Source organism: Chenopodium album, chromosome 8 (assembly GCF_948465745.1).
Source record: "Chenopodium album chromosome 8, dcCheAlbu1.1, whole genome shotgun sequence".
NCBI classification, from domain to species: Eukaryota; Viridiplantae; Streptophyta; class Magnoliopsida; order Caryophyllales; family Amaranthaceae; genus Chenopodium; species Chenopodium album.
The window spans coordinates 41,364,394-41,383,970 of record NC_137841.1 but is presented as its reverse complement, the minus strand read 5'-3'; the positions used below and the strand labels follow the sequence as shown (position 1 = coordinate 41,383,970).

At 38.6% G+C, this 19,577-nt stretch overlaps 1 non-coding gene across 1 annotated transcript; it reads left to right on the top strand.

Moving 5' to 3' along the window:
* Positions 1 to 19,224: 19,224 nt before the first annotated feature.
* Positions 19,225 to 19,331, top strand: LOC145556886 (small nucleolar RNA R71). Its single transcript, XR_014091977.1, has one exon. It is a non-coding gene; the product is annotated as a small nucleolar RNA R71 (small nucleolar RNA).
* Positions 19,332 to 19,577: the final 246 nt, after the last annotated feature.

Sequence of the window (19,577 nt, the reverse complement as noted above, 5' to 3'; positions counted from 1 at the left end):
CGCATCTCCACTAGCCGAAACCGCAGCAACCAACTTCACCACCGCCCCAATTTACACCCGCAATCAGCCGCACCTAAACCAGCAACATTTAAGCAACCAATTCACACAAGCATTTCGGCCCCGTAATTAAGCAATTCAGAACAAATTGAAAATCAATCAAGTTCGAGCATACCGTTTGTGGTTCGGTCGAAGTTCGAGACAGAGACTTTGTGGGTTTCGTTAATCGAAGAGGAGTGGTCGAACATACCCATGGTTCGACCGAACCAACCCCGTAGTTCGGCCGCACCAACCCACGGTTCGACCGAACCGCTTCACGAGACTCGCGCATGGTTTTTAAAGAGGGTTGAACGGCCACGATTTGATGATGATAGTTGATGAACGGTGGTGATGGTGGTGCGTTTCAATCGAATCAGAGCAGCCAAGAAGAAGGAAAATCGAGTAGCTGGTGTTTTAGGGGGTTTTGGTTTTTCTTTTTTTTTTTTTCTTTTTTCTTTTACTTTTTATTTCCTTTCCTTTTCCTTTTCTTATTTCTTTTCTCTTTTGTTTTCTTTTCATTTTTTATTTGATTTTCTTTTTATTTCCTTTTCTTTCTTTATTTTATTTCCTTCTTTTATTTCTCCTTTATTTTTCCTAGTTTTATTAGCTTAGTATAAATACCCAATTTTGGGGTAATTAGAAAAATTATGGAAGAACTATCTATTCCTCTCTCTAGTTAGTTTTAGTTTTAGGTTAGGTTAGGATTAGTCTTCTTTGGTAGAGAGAGAAAGTGAGGTTTTCTTCATTAATGAACTTGGATTTTGAAGAAGGAGCTTGTTCAATCCTTTGTAGACCTTCATCTTCAATTAATGAGCAATTTCTTACTCTCTCTCCTCTATTTTTATTTGTTTATTTTGATTATTATTTTAGTTTTTGGTATTGCTTGTTGATCATGTTTATTCTTGATTATTTGTTGATTAATCTTGTTATTATCATGATTAGTGAGTAATTTCCCCATTAAGGGGATGGTTGTGGTGTAGTTGGACCTTGAGCATGTTCTAGGGTTTAGAATTGATTTATTTGTGATTAAAGTCTTTATATGCTTGATATTCTTTAATCTTCTTGCAAGTGCACATTGTTGGTTGATTAAAGGTGAATCTTTGCTAACAAGAAACGGAAGTTGACTTAGTTAAGGTTCATTACTATCGATTGTTATTTAATAGTACCTCCTAGTATATGGTTCTAATGTGGAAACATAGAGGCTATGTTAGGAGAAGCCAATTGACCCCGGAAGGCGGCTAGATTGGATTCTTAATTTCGATATTCGAGCATGTTTAGTTCATAATTAATTCAATTTCTATGCCTTTGTTTATGTTCAAGTGAATGCTATACCTAAACCATTTCCCTTAATGTTTTATTTATTGTTTTAGCATTTTTAGACTTTAGTTTATTTATCCCCTATTCCGGACTAGCTTAATTGTTGATAACATTTGGTGGTGTTTACCGTTCTCTGTGGTTCGACCCCTATGCTTGCCTTATACTCGTATTAGGTTTGTTTAGGTTGTATAAATTGTATTTGATCTAGGGATAGACAATTGACGACGCGTTTATTCCCCTGTCAAATTGGCGCCGTTGCCGGGGAACGGCTTCCATTACCGTCATGTTATCTTATTGAGACTAGTCCATTGTTTATATTTTCTTTTGATTTGTTTTTGTTCTCTTTGTTTTGTTTGAGAAAAAATGGCTTATATTTCTATTCCTCAATTTGATAATGAACCGTTTTGGGTGTATTTCAATAGACTTGAGGATTTCCTAGATGGTGTTAAAGGTTTAACCTAGGGTGATTATTGTGAAATCATCAATTTGGGATTAAATGAGAATTTTAGAGGAGTAGTTGATAATATGTTAAATGGTAAATTTCAAGACATGTCTTCGGATGAAGCTTGGGATTTCTATTCATGGTTAGCTAGGGATAATTATGATTGGGAGAGGGCCAATCATGAGACTTATGTTCGGGATTCTCATGTTTTTAATGTTGATGCTAATTGTCATGATTTGTCTAATATGAATTCCCATGATGTGCTTGATGCTCCCCATAGTGACCATGTAATGCATGATTTCAACTCCCCTCCCTCTATAGCTCAATGTAATGAGGTACATTCTAATGATGATGAAGTGCATGTTCTTTCTCATTTTGCATCCGATTTTTGCATGAATTCTAAAGGTGTGCCCCATAGTCCCCTAGATGATTCCAATGAGCAAGCTTTTGACTCGTCTATCCATGATGATTTGGACTCATTTGAGATTATGGCCCAAATATTTCTTGAGTTTCAAACGGTAGCCCATAACCTTATGAGTGAGTTCATTGATAAGGCTTCATTAGAAAGAGATGAGTTTGAGAGAAATTTGCCCCCATTCACTCTTGATGTTGAGATAGTAGAAGGAAAGGTTGTTTATCGTGGTGAAAAGGAGGATAAGGTTGTTTACCTTGGAGTTTTTGAGCTTGAGGGAGATGTAGAACATGAGGGTTCTTCATTTGAGGATTCCATGATTGATTTTCATTCCCTCATTAGTGATGTGAAATCTTGTGATGAGGGATTAGCTACCCCTTTTTTCCTTTCTCATACACCTTTTTCCCAAAGGTTTAACCATATCTCCTACTATCCTATGTTCCTCCCTTCTTTTCTCAAAGAACCTCTTAGGGATCCTCTTCCTTTTCATGCTTCCGAAGCCCCAAACTCTTTCATTGTTGATGAAGAAAAGAGTTATAATGCCAACCAAAAAGATTTTTGTGAGGATTTTTCTTTTTCTTCTTCTAATTTTTCTTCTTATTTTCTTGATTTTTCTTTTGATTCTTTTACTTTTTCTTTTCTCCCTTCTCTCAAGCATAAAGTCTCCTTGTACTTTATGTTTGCTTGTCATATGAGCATCGCGTATGCTCTATTTCTTGATATGTTTGCCGGTGCATATGACAAGCTATTGCGTTCTTTGTCGGGTTATTTACTAGATTGGTCATGCTTGGACGTTAAAGAAGCCTTTGCGGGAAGTAACCCGTGTTTTATTGCTTTCTTTTTCTTTTGTTTTTAGACTAGATTTTCTCACATGGACGTGTTTGTGTTCCTTGCTAGGTACACGACTTGATATACTCTTGCGCATTGGTGATGATCAAGAATCAAGGAAATGTGCCTCAACTTACCTATCATGTGGAATTCAAGCCTTATTTGTAGAGATTATGGCTCATATGAGGTTATTTCGGATTTTTTGTGTGATTTTGCATTTACCCCATATCCGGTAATATCCTTCTTTTCCCTCTCTCTCTTACTTATTGTGACTTGAAGATCATGTGTTGGTAATGTTGGATTAATTTTTCCTTGTATTCCCCTCCTTGGTCTCATTGTTTATGATTTGAAAGCTTGGTTTCATTCAAGCTTGGGGGAGGGTATTCTATCATGTTTGGTGGGATGTTGATTCATATATGCCATGCACGTGAGTATATGCATTTCCATGTTTTTCATGCTTTTGGAAAATCCAAAAAGATTTTTGTTTACTTCTAGGCAAGTTTAGCAAAGTTGTGTTTTGTTTGTTCTTAATTGGACATTATATCTTTTGGATTTGTTTACTCTTGAATGCCTTTCTTCCTAAGTGGTTAATGTGTGCACGATTTGAGAGTGTCATTGGTTGACTCTAGGATATTACATGCTAAGGTAGCCGGGTTGAGAACTTTTAGGAATCCATGAAGCCCTAGTTCACGGGTATGTGGTAAGATGGTGTTGCTCTCTATAGTGGATTTGGCACCCTTAGTTGGTATTTGCTTAGTTATAATCCCGTGTGAGGTAACATTGTTCTAGCCTTCATCACTTTGTTGTGGCGCATTTGGATCCTTAGCTATGCATGTCTTGATCCTTGTTTTGACTTATAGCTCCCAAGATCGTTACCGAAGCACTCTAGGGGAGGAAAAGGGCACTTCTTTCTCATTTTTTTCTTCTTCTTTATCTTCTTTTTGTTTTGTTACAAATTTGATTTTCTATTGTGCATAAATCTACTTGCTAACCAATTTGAGCTTATGTTTCCCGCTCTTGTTTAAACCATGTTACAAACCTAATGGCCTATGTTTACCAACCCTTTTAGTTAGTGAAGCATTGGCATGTGAGGTTTGAGTTTTGAGTTGTTGATCATAAACAAGATGCATTTTGAGATTTGGTTAGAGTTGAGTTTATAAAGAAATATGCAAATTTATGAAAATCAAGTGAAGTTTCAAGAAAAAGCCGTCCAAAATTAAAAAAGGCAAGGACAGTGAATAAATTTTTTTAAAAAAAAAAAGAAAAAAAATTGGAAAAGAAACAAAAACAACAAAAATATTTTAGATGGTTTCATTTTCTTCCTTAGTTTAAGCATTGAGGACAATGCTTTGTTCAAGCTTGGGGGGAATGTTGTGTGTTTGTGTTGAATAAGCTTGGGGGAATGACATTAGTGGTATTTTTGCTTGATATTTAGTGAATTCTTGAGTTATTTTTGAGTGTCGGCCGCACTTTTTGCTTCACTTAGGAATTATCACCAAATTTTAAATTTTTACCCCGCCTTAACCCTTAGCCATACGTTACAACCAATAAAAAGACCCTTAGACTCTAGTGGTTTAGGTCAAAAGAACGGTGGAGGGAGATAGACTTCAAACCTATGGAAAGAGTATGCATAGTTGAGACGTCGGGATTACCTTCTCAAAGTTTTTCATTTCTTTATCTTTTTCCGGTTCCTTCGTGGAATCTTGAGAAGCTAGCTTAAGGGTTGATTTGAATCTAGTGGAGAGAACGTGGCCCGATTGGTTGGGGCTAGGGTGGAGTGAGTCCTAAGTAGTTCTCTATGCTTAGCATGTTTTATGTTTCAATCAACCATCGACATCTTGGAACGTGCATACATTTGTCCATTTAGAAAGGTTTGCATTCATTAGTACTTGTGCTTATCTCTTGTCCGTATATGAGCTTGTGATTTGCTTTTTCTCTTCGTGTTTCTTTTCCTTTTCCTTTCGTTGCCTTGCCTTGGTTTTTGTCAAGAGTTGTGGGGTAAGCTCTTAGGAAACCCTCACGAGAGCTTACTCGTCCTCTTTGGCGACATAGGGGTTTAAAGGGCTTGATGCATACGCTAAATGCATCCGTGATTCCTACGACAGTGAGTTAGTGTACATTCTTTCTCTTTGTTTCTATTTTGTTTCTTTTGCCTTTAATAATTCCATATTGTTCTCTTTTGCCTTAGCTTTGCTCGAGGACGAGCAAAGGTTTAGCTTGGGGGAATTTGATGAGTGACATTTATGTCACTCTTAGGGAGTAGTTCTAGAGTCATTTTCGTGTTTATTTTATCTTACTTTCCCCTCTCTTTCTCTTGTTTTCTCTTAATAATATTTCTTGTTTATTCGGTAATTTTGGGGCGTTTTAGTTTATTTTCTTTATTTTATTAGCTTTAGTTTATTTTTGTATTTTATTTTACTTTATTTGCTTGTATAGTTTTTGTTTATTTTTATTAGTTTAGTTTTATGTCTCTCATTTTCTATTTTTATTTTATTTATTTCTATTTTATTTATTTTATTTTATTTGTCGTGGTTTTGTTTTATTTCGTCCTCTGTTTATTTTCATTTTATTTTATTTTATTCTTTGTCCCAATTCTCTCCTCAATCTTGCTCGTGTTTGTAGGTGTGTTCGGGTTGACGCTCGATTTCCATGTTCAAATCAAGTTCGAAGTCCGAGGTTCGAGGCACAAATTTTGAGCCAAGCAAACTGTGTTGTGCTACCTTGTTGCCGCCCCTTAACCTTCACCACACCCCTCTTTATCCTTCACCACAGCAGCGCCACCACACAACAGCAGCTACCCCCTGCTCTCACCACCTCACACGACCACAACCAAACACCACACACAACCAGCCTGCAACCCCGCAAGCACCACAATCACCCACCAATTCACGCGCCCACTGCACCAGCCACCACTACCCCCTGCTCCCTCGCGCTCACAGCCACCAATTCACCAATAACAACAGCAGCCACGCAATCCCTGCTCCAACCCGCAACCCCAACTGCAGCAGCAACAGTAGCCGCACCTCAACCACGACGCCTACCACCATCACCCAATTGCAGCCGCATCTCCACTAGCCGAAACCGCAGCAACCAACTTCACCACCGCCCCAATTTACACCCGCAATCAGCCGCACCTAAACCAGCAACATTTAAGCAACCAATTCACACAAGCATTTCGGCCCCGTAATTAAGCAATTCAGAACAAATTGAAAATCAATCAAGTTCGAGCATACCGTTTGTGGTTCGGTCGAAGTTCGAGACAGAGACTTTGTGGGTTTTGTTAATCGAAGAGGAGTGGTCGAACATACCCATGGTTCGACCGAACCAACCCCGTAGTTTGGCCGCACCAACCCACGGTTCGACCGAACCGCTTCACGAGACTCGCGCATGGTTTTTAAAGAGGGTCGAACGGCCACGATTTGATGATGATAGTTGATGAACGGTGGTGATGGTGGTGCGTTTCAATCGAATCAGAGCAGCCAAGAAGAAGGAAAATCGGGTAGCTAGTGTTTTAGGGGGTTTTGGTTTTTCTTTTTTTTTTTTTCTTTTTTCTTTTACTTTTTATTTCCTTTCCTTTTCCTTTTCTTATTTCTTTTCTCTTTTGTTTTCTTTTCATTTTTTATTTGATTTTCTTTTTATTTCCTTTTCTTTCTTTATTTTATTTCCTTCTTTTATTTCTCCTTTATTTTTCCTAGTTTTATTAGCTTAGTATAAATACCCAATTTTGGGGTAATTAGAAAAATTATGGAAGAACTATCTATTCCTCTCTCTAGTTAGTTTTAGTTTTAGGTTAGGTTAGGATTAGTCTTCTTTGGTAGAGAGAGAAAGTGAGGTTTTCTTCATTAATGAACTTGGATTTTGAAGAAGGAGCTTGTTCAATCCTTTGTAGACCTTCATCTTCAATTAATGAGCAATTTCTTACTCTCTCTCCTCTATTTTTATTTGTTTATTTTGATTATTATTTTAGTTTTTGGTATTGCTTGTTGATCATGTTTATTCTTGATTATTTGTTGATTAATCTTGTTATTATCATGATTAGTGAGTAATTTCCCCATTAAGGGGATGGTTGTGGTGTAGTTGGACCTTGAGCATGTTCTAGGGTTTAGAATTGATTTATTTGTGATTAAAGTCTTTATATGCTTGATATTCTTTAATCTTCTTGCAAGTGCACATTGTTGGTTGATTAAAGGTGAATCTTTGCTAACAAGAAACGGAAGTTGACTTAGTTAAGGTTCATTACTATCGATTGTTATTTAATAGTACCTCCTAGTATATGGTTCTAATGTGGAAACATAGAGGCTATGTTAGGAGAAGCCAATTGACCCCGGAAGGCGGCTAGATTGGATTCTTAATTTCGATATTCGAGCATGTTTAGTTCATAATTAATTCAATTTCTATGCCTTTGTTTATGTTCAAGTGAATGCTATACCTAAACCATTTCCCTTAATGTTTTATTTCTTGTTTTAGCATTTTTAGACTTTAGTTTATTTATCCCCTATTCCGGACTAGCTTAATTGTTGATAACATTTGGTGGTGTTTACCGTTCTCTGTGGTTCGACCCCTATGCTTGCCTTATACTCGTATTAGGTTTGTTTAGGTTGTATAAATTGTATTTGATCTAGGGATAGACAATTGACGACGCGTTTATTCCCCTGTCACTCCTAGCTGAATGTCTTCTTTTTTTTCTTCACAATATTTCCAAACCTTGTTGAATGCATACTGTTGGAATTTTGTAAGTCTTGGAAAGAATGAGTCATTAGGAGTAGGGAATTCATGGAAATCATGTACCATTCCATAATCCCAAGTTTTGTAATGTATACTAATGAATGGAGCATCATGATTAAGAGGATATGGGTAGATTCGTAATGGTGCAACTTTAGAGTTTTTGGGAAGCTCTTTTTCCCCATAGATCTCGAGAATCAAAGAATTTACTGGACTTTTTCGCCACCAACTCGTACCATGTTCATAAATCAATCACTTATTTTGTTCAATATTATATAAAATAACAAAACTGTTACTTCGAACATCAATAACCTTTGGACTGCCCGATGGAAACCCTTGATTAAACCATCTCGTGAGCATTGTTTTGCTGATATGATCAAGCCTTGCATTAAGGCCCAATTGGAGGGTGAAACCCGCTCCATGGATTTTTTTGTTTCATCAATGAGAGTTTTCCTCTCTACATCCATCTTTTGATGTTGGTGTCAGGAGGCTTTTGTGTTGCCTTGAGTTTCTTCGACATTAGCTAATTCTCTGGTCAAAATATCTGCCAAAGAAAATTCTTCAATCCCTGTATATGTTCTACAGTAAAAGATAATTGATTAAGCCATAATTGCCAACGCAGGATTCTCCCTTGCGCTTGCACATTAGACAACTTATTTTTAACAAAACCGAGTATGCCTTTGCAATCTGTTCTTGTTAAAAAATGTTTAGGGGCTAAGAAGATTGAGAACTTCTCGATCCCTCTAATGACTTCAAGGATTTCCTTTTGTATCGTAGGATAATTAACTCAGCTTAATTAAAACTTCTAATGCTATATCTGCAAAGTCTTTCTCCTTCTTTGATATTTAACAGAGCACTACAGTGCTCATTACTAGCATCTGTTTCAAGGATTAAGTCATCTTCACTAGTAGGTAGTGTTAGTATCGGAAGATCTTTACACATAGCTTTTAGATCTCGAACAATTTTGGAATCACATTCCTTCTAGTTCCATGTTATTTCTTTCTTGAGTTTTTGTTGTAATAAATTTCTTAATAGAGCAAATTTTTTTTATGAAATCAGAAGCATAGGTTAAACATCTTGAAAATCTTTCTAGTTGTTTTCTATCTTCAATTTTATTTGGGAATTTTTCAATCTTTTCCAAAATATGCTTTTGCAATATTATTTGTCTTGCTTTAATTTCTAATCCTAGAAACTCGATTTCCTGTTTAGCATAGAAACATTTATCTTTCCAAGGATCATACCATGCTCAACACATTGTTGAGTTACCGCTTTAAGATCATTCTTATGTTGCTCTAAATCTTTTGAGAAAATTAAAATATCATCTATATATACCAAACAACAATGATTAAGTTCTCTAAAAATAGTATCCATTCTTCTCTGAAATATTTGTGAGCATTCTTTAATCCAAAAGGCATTATGAACCATTCATAATGCCCTCGAGGGGCACTAAATATAGTTAATGGAATGCTTTCTTCTTCCATTTTGATTTGCGAGTAGCCACTCTTACAATCAATTTCATAAAACCATGTGGCTCCTTGTATTCTATTAAATAACACAGTTTTATTAGGAATGTAACAACCATCAAAAACAATTTGGTAGGTATAGACCATCCTAGCTTTTCCTCTTTTCTCTTCTGCATGATTTCTTACCATGAAAGCTATATTATCATGAGGACTCATGCTATTCCTAATTAGTTTTTTATTCAGCAATTCTTTTATTTGTTTATCAAATTCCTGTATATCTTGGTAGGTATAGACCATTTGTCTTACTCTAACAATCTTACTAGGATTTGTAAGAGTTATCTTAGCAAATGCCTTATCTTTTTCCCAATGTTCTAATGGATTTGATGAATATAATTTTTCAAATAACTTTTCTTGCTGCTTATTTATCTGATCTATTAATGATGATCACACTCATAAATTCTACATGCAACTTCTCGTTGTGTAGGAGTAACCCTATCACCACGCTGGCTGCGCGTAAATACCATAGACTGATGAGTATAAACCTTTGTTATTTTCTGTATAGGAACAGAATGACCATTAATAGTAAAGATTTTTTTATCAATGGTTTGAGTGCATGGAGAATATAACTTTTGAAAATTATTTCCTACTATCATGACATGACTAAGTTGATCAGTTGCCCATAAAATATGAATAACAAATTGAACTCCAATTTCTATTGGTAATCCTCAATTATTTCAGTATGCATCATGACACTTTTATTAGTGTTTTGGGTAATTTTTACCCAAGCCACGTGGGCTAACCAAGTGCTCACATGTGGCAGACCTAGATTAGTCTAAATTGGATCAATCTCAATTTGACACGTGTCATTCCCAGAATTTTGGAGAAAAGGAGGCCTTCAGGGTCTAAATCTCGAGAAAGCCGTAATTCAGCACACCCCAACATAATTAGGTTAGAGTGACCTAATTAAGGGCACACTTACCAATGACCCTATAAATAAGGAGGTTCCCCCCATTTTGGGGACATCTACAATTTATGACATCCTACCCTACATTCTCTTATATTAAAGAAAACACCTGATCTTCGAATCCGAGAAGATCTCACTTTATTTTCCGTAGCCTTTCACATTCTCCAACACGTTCTAACTTGATTGTCGGAGGCGGAGCTCCAACTACCCGGAATCTCCGTTATTTTGCAGGTACAGGCACCGGAGGACCTGTCTTCGAGCTGTAACTCTATTGAGGGACAAAAATACCCAAAACAATTGACACCTTCTGTGGGGAGAGTACCTCAAAGATGGTTCAAGAGTTTGTACCACCACTAGACCCCAACCATCCTACGGTTGACGGGGAGGTCTTTACAGACCATGAAGACGACCACGATGTGGACATCGAAACATATGTGGCCTCTGACGGGTCACTCATTGCCAAACACATCTGTTCCAAAGACAAGCTGGAACGATTAAACAATGAAGCAAGTACCAGCAAGTCTGCTAGACCACCGCGGTAGAAGGACATGTTCCAGTAACCTAAGACAAACTCATGAGATTCATGACAAGTTTCTAGGGTGAGATCAAGGACGTGATCAACTTTAAGACGGATGGCTTTAACAAGAGTCAGTCAGCTAAAAAACCCCCTCGAGCTGCGTGGAGGAAGTAATTCAGAGACAGGCATTCTACTCCACATCCCAAGGAGAAGACTACGCTTGTCACTGACTAGACCAAGATCCTTCTGCTCCAGACTATCAATAAAGACTGTACGAGTTCAATAAAGACTGTCACTCCATCCTCATGGAGATCAAGGACAGGCTGACCATTGAGAAGCCGAATCCAATTAAGAGTTTCGTCTAGTCACGGAACAAGAATAAATACTGTCATTTCCATGAGGAAGTCGGCCATGACACCAACGACTGCTACAGCCTCAAGCGGACATTGGACCGTCTGGCTGATAAAGGTGTGCTGAATTCCTATGTCTTGAAGTCCAAAGTGACCGCCAAGACGAATCTGGTACAGTCGTCAAATACTACCTAGCCTACTAGTAGTTCGGATACCGACAAGGATTCGGTCTACACCATAGCTGGCGGATTTACAAGTGGTAGCCCGACCATTCGGGGAACCAAGGATCATCTAAAGAAGATGATCCATTCAGTTGATGATGGACAGGCGTCCATGACAGGGTAGAGTCGTATCCCCTAATAAAAAATAATTCCTAAGTCCTCTAACTAAAGTAGATAGGGAAGTAGGGTCGATCTCCACAGGGAAACAAGTCTTTTTACTCCTAATTAATTATTATAATCCAAATTATCTAAGTAACCAATATTTATATTCGAATAAGAAACTAAACTACTAAGATTGAGAATAGAGAGAAAACAATATATGAAAGGATCTAGGGTATAGGTTCACCAATAAATAATACTCCAGGGTAAAACATAGTAATCAATCATTAACATTGCATAAATAACACGATTAACAGGCTCTCGCAATTTATTAATCACCATAGATCTAACAGGATTTCGCAATTTACTAGATCTAAGTTCTTATTGAAAATAGCCTTTAATATCAAATTAACATCTTCTCGATTCATCAATTTAATATTGCTATACTTTTACAAGCCGCAATTGTAAAACGTTAAAACAATTCAATAAGAAATTATCATGCAATACCAATAATCAATAATAGTCAATCATCAATGCATCAATTAACCAGATTGTAAAGGGCTTTTGCTACGTATTACAATCACATAATTAATTTACCGGTATTAAATCTCATCTCTCGAATCTCGACTTAACCATTTATAAATTAATCTGCCTATTGAAACTAGTCCTAAACATTAATTCTCATCCGTCGAATCTCGAATCAATGTTGTCAAACTCATGCATAAAAGATAGGCCTAATCTAGTCACAAAGCATTAAATAAATCAATAGGAAATTAATCAAGCATTGATAATTAACAATAACAAATTATCCCTTCATATCATTTATTAGATCCCCATAAACCCTAGAAATTAAACTACTCACAAATCATCATAACTAAACTAATCAAATAAATAAATAAAAGCATAATCAAGGAAGCAAATAAAATAACTGAAATTAAAGGAAGAAAATTGTTACCAAAAAGTAATCTGGAATTAATGGAAGAATTGAGAACAAAAGTTGAGAGAAAGGATTCTAAGTTAATAATTAAGAGAGTAAAGAAAGAGTAAAAAGAGAGAAGAAGAGATCCTCAAATCGTATTACGGAGGAGTATTTATACTCCGTAAAAAAAATCCTAAACTAAAACAAATTAAAACGACGCTAATTGTCTACTAAGAAATACACGCGCCCGATCGGGCGCGCCTTTTTTTTGCTCCTAATACTAAACTCGCGCCCAGCCGGGCGCCAGCCTAAGCTTCTCCCGCCCGGCCTGGCGCGCCTTCGGGCGCCAGCCTCTTTGGCCGGGCGGCTCATTTGGGCCACTATTTGGACTTCGATTGGGATCCAATTCTTCGGGCCAATCTGGGTTTCCTCTTCCAGTCTTGAATACTCGGTCCAAATGCCCCGGTATCACCTATACCGAGCCCTTAATCACCGGTTCGATGGCTCTAACCGGCCGTGGGCTATAGAATCTGGTCGTGTTTCTCCAATGCTCGTGATTGCTCCAAAATATCTCGGGAAAATACTCCAAAAGCATAAATCCCTGTAAAAGTCAACCAAATCTACGAAAACACTAGAAAACACCAATTAGTAATAAAAGTGGCTCTAAAGAGCCAAAAACACTACTAATTATGACCAAGGGACGGGGGTAAAATACTATATAAAATAGACACATCAAACTCCCCCAAGCCAAACCTTTGCTTGTCCCTAAGTAAAGATCTCATCAATGAATCAATAAATATGCTTCACCCCAAAAAGTAAAAATAAAGCACAAACGATCAGGGTAAATCAAATAAACACGCTTCAAAGTCAACCAATTAAATCCATCTAATTACCAAACTCCCCTAACAATTGTCAAACAGAGAAAACCACAAGAGCATATAGAATTCAAGACTAGTGCTCACACACTCAACTCTCATTTATGTGGCGAGTAAAAGATGTACTCGATTGCTCTCTATCCAACCCCTTTATGTGAACAATGCCCTCCCAACTCACACTCTCGTGTGTATAAAACAATGAACGCTCAATCCTACTAGTCGACTCGAAATATGCCAAATCATAACTTGCATTGATAAACAACACTTTCACATTCATACAATTCTATGCACAAAGGTCAAAAGGTCTTTAAAGCTTGTAATGTAAGGCTAGGGTAAAGGGTAGGATAAATTTGGGAATAAGTGAGAGAAAAGCTATGCTTAAGGGAGCAAATCCTAATAAAGCCCATGATCAAAATAAATAATGATCAACATCTCCTACATAACCAACTCTAACAACAACCAAATATACTCCAATCATAATAAATAATCCCAACACTTACAATTTCACTCATAAGATATAATAATGAAGAAGTAGAGTGAATAAACAAACTTTTTTTCCAAACTTGAATTTTTTTCATCGAAGCTCTATTTTTTTTTTCAACCTCCAACTAGAACATTTGAACATTTTTTTTTTCTATTGAAGTTCACTTATTTTTTCACATTTTTTTTTTCTTGAACTTCTTTTTTTTTTTTTTCTTCTTCATAATATCATGCTTTATTTTTTCAAGAAAATATAACTCTCAAACTCATCAAAAATAAACATGATAAAAAAACAACACTACTTCTCAAAAAACCCACCCAAATTGTGCAAATAATAAGCACTCTACAAACTCCCTCACCTCACTCACTAATAGCTCCCCCAGGCCAAGCTTGGGACTAGTAACCAATGGGGCAAAATAGGCTTGTAATGTGGCTAATAAACAACAAAAAAGTCAAGGCAACAACATGGGTAGCAAGAAGGGAACAAATGTATCTACAATATCTAGAGGCTACCTAAAAGAACAAATGCCTTCGTCCTCCACAATGTGCATAATAATGAATCATATAAATATTACTAATAGTTTCAAACCAATACTCAAATTCATTGACATACCAGGAATTATGGAACTATCACACATTCCTAACCAAATCAACTAGTCAAGCACTATATTCACAAGTAGTTGGACAAAATTGACGCATGTTAAAGTTTCAAGGCAATCAAACATCAAATCATGATCAAATAATCCACAATGCCTATCATCAAATACCAAGAATCAAAACAATTTTCTCAAGTAAGGGGCACAGGGAAACATAATTTATAATTCATTGGAACGTATTTTTGAATTTTTTTATTTTTCAATTTTTTTTTTGTATTTTTATATATAAAGAAAGCAGTAAAACTAACCTAGAAAGCAAGGATTCTAACCTAAGAAAACACACCAAAAATAAAAGAAAAGAGAAAAATAAATATACCAAACCAAAACCTCCCCCAAGCTAGAATCAGACAATGTCCTCATTGGCTCGGAAACTAGCCCAGCATAGCTAGTCCTCATCATCCTCATCCATCGAGCCGAAGCCCGCACCTCCACTGCCACCTGCACCAGAAGAGCTACCACCAAAATAATAAGCGTGAAAACTCCCCCCCGCCGGTCCCCCGAAAGGAATGTCCTGCCCGTACTCGAAGAAGGAAGAATAGTCAGTGTAAATACCACGGGCAGTGGGATCCCTATCGTATCCCTGGGGTGGAGGCTGAAACCAGTCAGGGTGAATAGCGTCGTCGGGAATGTTGCCCCGACGAGCATAATCATCGTACATAGGGTAGAGAGCTCTACCCTGGTTCCTCTCTAGGTACCCTAACCTCTGGTCTAAGGAGCCTACCATCCTCCTAAGGTCAGTATGTTAATGCTCGATACGTCCTAGGGCCTGACCTATACTCTGAAGATCCCAAACTGGGTCAGAGTCAACATGAGGGACGGAATGGGACATACGAGGTGGAGAGAAAGCCACCTCGGGCTGAGGCTGGGGTGGTGGAACTGGTGGTGGTGGTGCCTGCCCCCTAGTGTTGGAAACTAAAACATCATAAGTGTAAGAAAGTTGCCCTGGGGGAAAGGCGGTCAAGTCTGGACTGGGTAGGGGAAAAATGGGCAAAGGTTGCTCGTTCCCAGTCCGAATACACCAAAATGGTGTCTGCTCGCTATCCGGTCTAACCCACCCCACATCCTCAAAATACCTAGCAGTCATGTAGGTATCTGGTCCACAGTTGGTCAGCTGGTGGGGTCTGTCTACTACAAAACCGGCCTTTTTCACCGCTATTCGAGTGATAAGGCCTCCTAAACGGATAGGGGACTTGGAAGTGGTGCTGGCTGTGGCATGCCTACTTAAATGGTGAACTATAAACCTACCTATGTTCAATTTCCCGTACCCGTACACATAATGTCCTATGACAGCTAGTTCGTTAGATTGAGCGTTATGAGGCTCGGCCCTACCTAAAAAACACAAACCCGCAAATCTTTGCTAGATTTTTGGGACAGGGTGGTGAATAGGTTTGGTACTAGCATGTTGGGGGTCAGGGGTAGGTAAACCAGTCAAAGCATAATATAAGTCACCCATTTTATAGTCCGCATGCCACTGGTGAGATAATTCAGAATTTAATTCAAAAATTTTACAAAATTCTACAAAAGTTAAACTAATATTTCTATTATTTAACCTGAAAAATAAATTTGGCCCATTTCTACTACTAACAACATGAAAAGTGGACAGGAATTCACAAGTAAGTTCTCGGTATGTAGGATAGTGCATGTCAACAAATTTTCTCATGCCAATGTCATTCAAAAATTGTTTAACAAAATCATACAAACCAAATGATTCTAGGGTAGGGCGGTGTAACCACTGAGAAGGAATTACCTCACGACCGACCAAATGCTCTAGCCGTTCCTTTTGTTCCCGGCTCACAATCCGGATCGTCGGCCAATACGGGAGTTGCTAGTCCGGGTCGTATTCCTCCCTCGAACTGGAGCTCCTACCAAAAATGGACCTAGCCCTCTTTGATGCCATGTTCAAGAAATGGGTTTGAAAATTTATTGAATTAAAACTGAAAAATTTTTATATGAAAGTGAAGAGGATGAAGAGAGGATCACAAATATGTAAAGAGTTTTGAATTTGGGTAAGAAATGGAGGAGAAATTTTAGAGAGAAGGTAGAGAGAATTTGAGTTTTAGAGAGAGAAAGTAATGGAGGAAATAAGAAATGGAGAAAGAAAGAAGAAAAGGAAGAAGAAAAGAGATGCGGAGCCACTCGCGCCCGGTCGGGCGGTGGGTCGCCCGGTTGGGCGATCTGAAAAAATATGTAGCTGGTTCGCGCGCCCAGTCGGGCGGCCTTCGCCCGGTCGGGCGATCTAATACGCTATAATTTCGTAACCTTTCGCGCCCGGTCGGGCGCCACTCGCCCGGTCGGGCGCCACTCGCCCGGTCGGGCGCCACTCGCCCGGTCGGGCGATCTAACGATCTAATTCCTTTTAGCCCTCGCGCCCGATCGGGCGCCAGTTGCCCGGTCGGGCGATTTTTAAGTCAAAAATTTCGCCCTTCTCGCGCCCGGTCGAGCGAGGCTTGCCCTATCGGGCGCCACTCGCCCGGTCGGGCGAAATTACTCTATTTTTGAACCTTGCTCTCGCGCCCGATCGGGCGAGCTTCGCCCGGTCGGGCGAGCTTCGCCCGGTCGGGCCCGAGACTAAATCGTCCAATCGATATTTTCTTCTTTTCTCCAAAATTTGGCTAACTCTTTTCCTTCAAACCTGTACGAACACTCATAGAACTCGTTAAATTCCCCCATCTCTCCTCTCATAAAAAAAAAAAGAAAAACTAGTCTAAAAAGCATTAAAAATACGGGTTGCCTCCCGCAAAGCGCTGGTTTATTTAGGTCCCGCACGACCTTCTTACCAAGTACAATTACTAGGACCCTTGGCCTAACGCTTGATCGGGTGGTTTCTCACCCGGTCTAGCGGTGTTTAGGCTGCGATACGGCTTCCTAACATACCCTGTGGGACGCCAAATCTCCTTATCTAGCGGATCCTCCTTGACTTGGACTGGGGGATCTTCAATGCTACGCACTAAAAATCCTCCTTCGATCGAAGGTTGCTTCAAATTGTCATTGCGTTCAACACTTGCAACTCGATCTGGCGGAACACTTACCGTAGGCTCGATTCGCACAACTTGCTCGATCGGTTCCACTTGTTCATCCTCGAAACCAAGACCAACATTGTAGAGTGCTCTTTCTATTGCATCGACTTCCTTCTGCCATTAGTCTATCTCATCTGAAAAGGATGCAACACAAGATACCGCCTCCAAGGGATCTTTTTCAAGAGCTTGGGGCTTGTTAGAATAATTTACAACGACATTAACACTGAAACATTTCTCCTCAGTCATGGAGCTTTTAGGGGCATTATTCAGATTAAAAACAACTTTATCATCCCCTACTGATAGTGTTAACTTACCACTTCTTACATCTATGACTGCTCCTGTAGTGTTAAGGAATGGTCTACCCAAAATAATTGGGGTTTGCATATCCTCAGCCATATCAAGAACAACAAAATCTACAGGTATATAAAATTTACCTACTCTAACGGGGACATCCTCTAAAACACCTAAGGGGTATTTGAAAGAACGGTCGGCCATTTAAAGAGTTATATTGGTAGCTTTTAATTTAACCATATTCAACTTAGAACACACAGATAATGGCATGACGCTAACACTAGCACCCAAATCACATAATGCATTATCAATCAAGAGATTGCCAATATGACAAGGGATAGAAAAACTACCCGGATCTTTTAATTTAGGTGGAGACTTATTTTGAAGTGCGACACTACATTCTGCAGTGAAAGCTACCGTCTCTACCTCACTAATAGACCTTTTTCTCGTCAATATTTCTTTCATAAATTTTGCATACGAGGGGATTTGTGTGATCAATTCAGTAAAGGGAACTGTTACCTTCAAATCTTTTACCACCTCCAGGAACTTACCAAACTGCTTATCCAAGTTTGTCTTCAATTGACGATTGGGGAATGGAAGTTTGATAATTGGCTTTGGAGCATTCTTATTCTTGTCTGGAGTAGCCGCCTTCTTTGGAGTTGTACCCTACAATGTAGAATCAGATACGTTAGTATTATCCTTTAGCCCTGCAGGGCTATCAACTACATTGTTTGGTTTAATGGAATCAAGATTAGTATTATTTGATAAAACAGGTTCATCAACTTTGGGCATAGAGGGCCCTTCATAGTTTGAACCACTCTGTAGAGTAATTGCAAATGCTTGATCCGTAGGCCTAGTAGGCTGTGTCGGCAAGGCTCCCTGTTGGCGGGCTTGTAGAGTAGCGGAGAGTTGCGCAATTTGATTATCTACAATTTTATTATGCGCTAGAATTTGATTAATTGTCGCATCTCTGCTCTCCATGTGCTTTTTCATATTAGCCAACATTGCTCTAATTTCCACCAGAGAAGGGTCAGAAGATGAGGAGGGTTGTTGTGGTTGGTTCTTCTGGCTAGCATTGGGATGATAATATTTCTGCTGCTGTTGCTGTGGCGCCTGTGGTTCTTGTGGTGGTGGATTTTGAACATTAGTGCTCCGGTAGGAAAGGTATGGATGATTCCGATACCCAGGATTGTAAGTGTTGGAGTATGGGTTATTCTGCCTATAAGCTTGGAAGGCATTAACTTGCTCCACGGAACTCCTGCAATCCTGCTCCCAATGACCTACAATACCACAATTTTCACAGAAAGCCTCATTAGAATTATTATTAATCGTAGAAACATTGGCTACATTAGCAGTGCTCAGATTATCTAATTTTTGGCAAATAGAGGTTAATTGAGCTTGCAAAAAGGATACAGAGTCGACACTATGCTTCCCCTTGTTAGCAAATCCTCTAGGGTTCCCATATTGGGAATTGTGTATTGCCATGTCTTCAATAACCTGACCTGCATCATCGACATCAAGATTCATAAATCTCCCACTAGCTGTAGAGTCTAAAATTATTCGTGAAGAATTTCCAAGGCCATTATAAAAGGCTTGGATTAACTGCCATTGTGCTAAATTATGGTGAGGGCAATCTCTTTTTAAATCTTTGAACCTCTCCCAAGCCTCATATAAAGATTCATCGGCTTCTTGGGCAAAATTTTGGATCGCACTCCATAGTACGGCTGTTCTCTCTGCAAGATAATACTTGTTATAGAAATTCAAAACAAGAGTTTCCCAGTCAGTTATACCAAGTGTAGTTCTATTTAAGCCATTGAACCACAATTTAGCTTTTTTCAGTTAAAGAGAAGGGAAAGAGAATCTCCTTGATTTGGTCTTGAGTGACCCCGGCTTGCCTGATGGTGTTGCAATATTGACAATAGTCGGCAATGTGAAGATTCGGGTCTTCACCCTTGGCTCCACTGAACT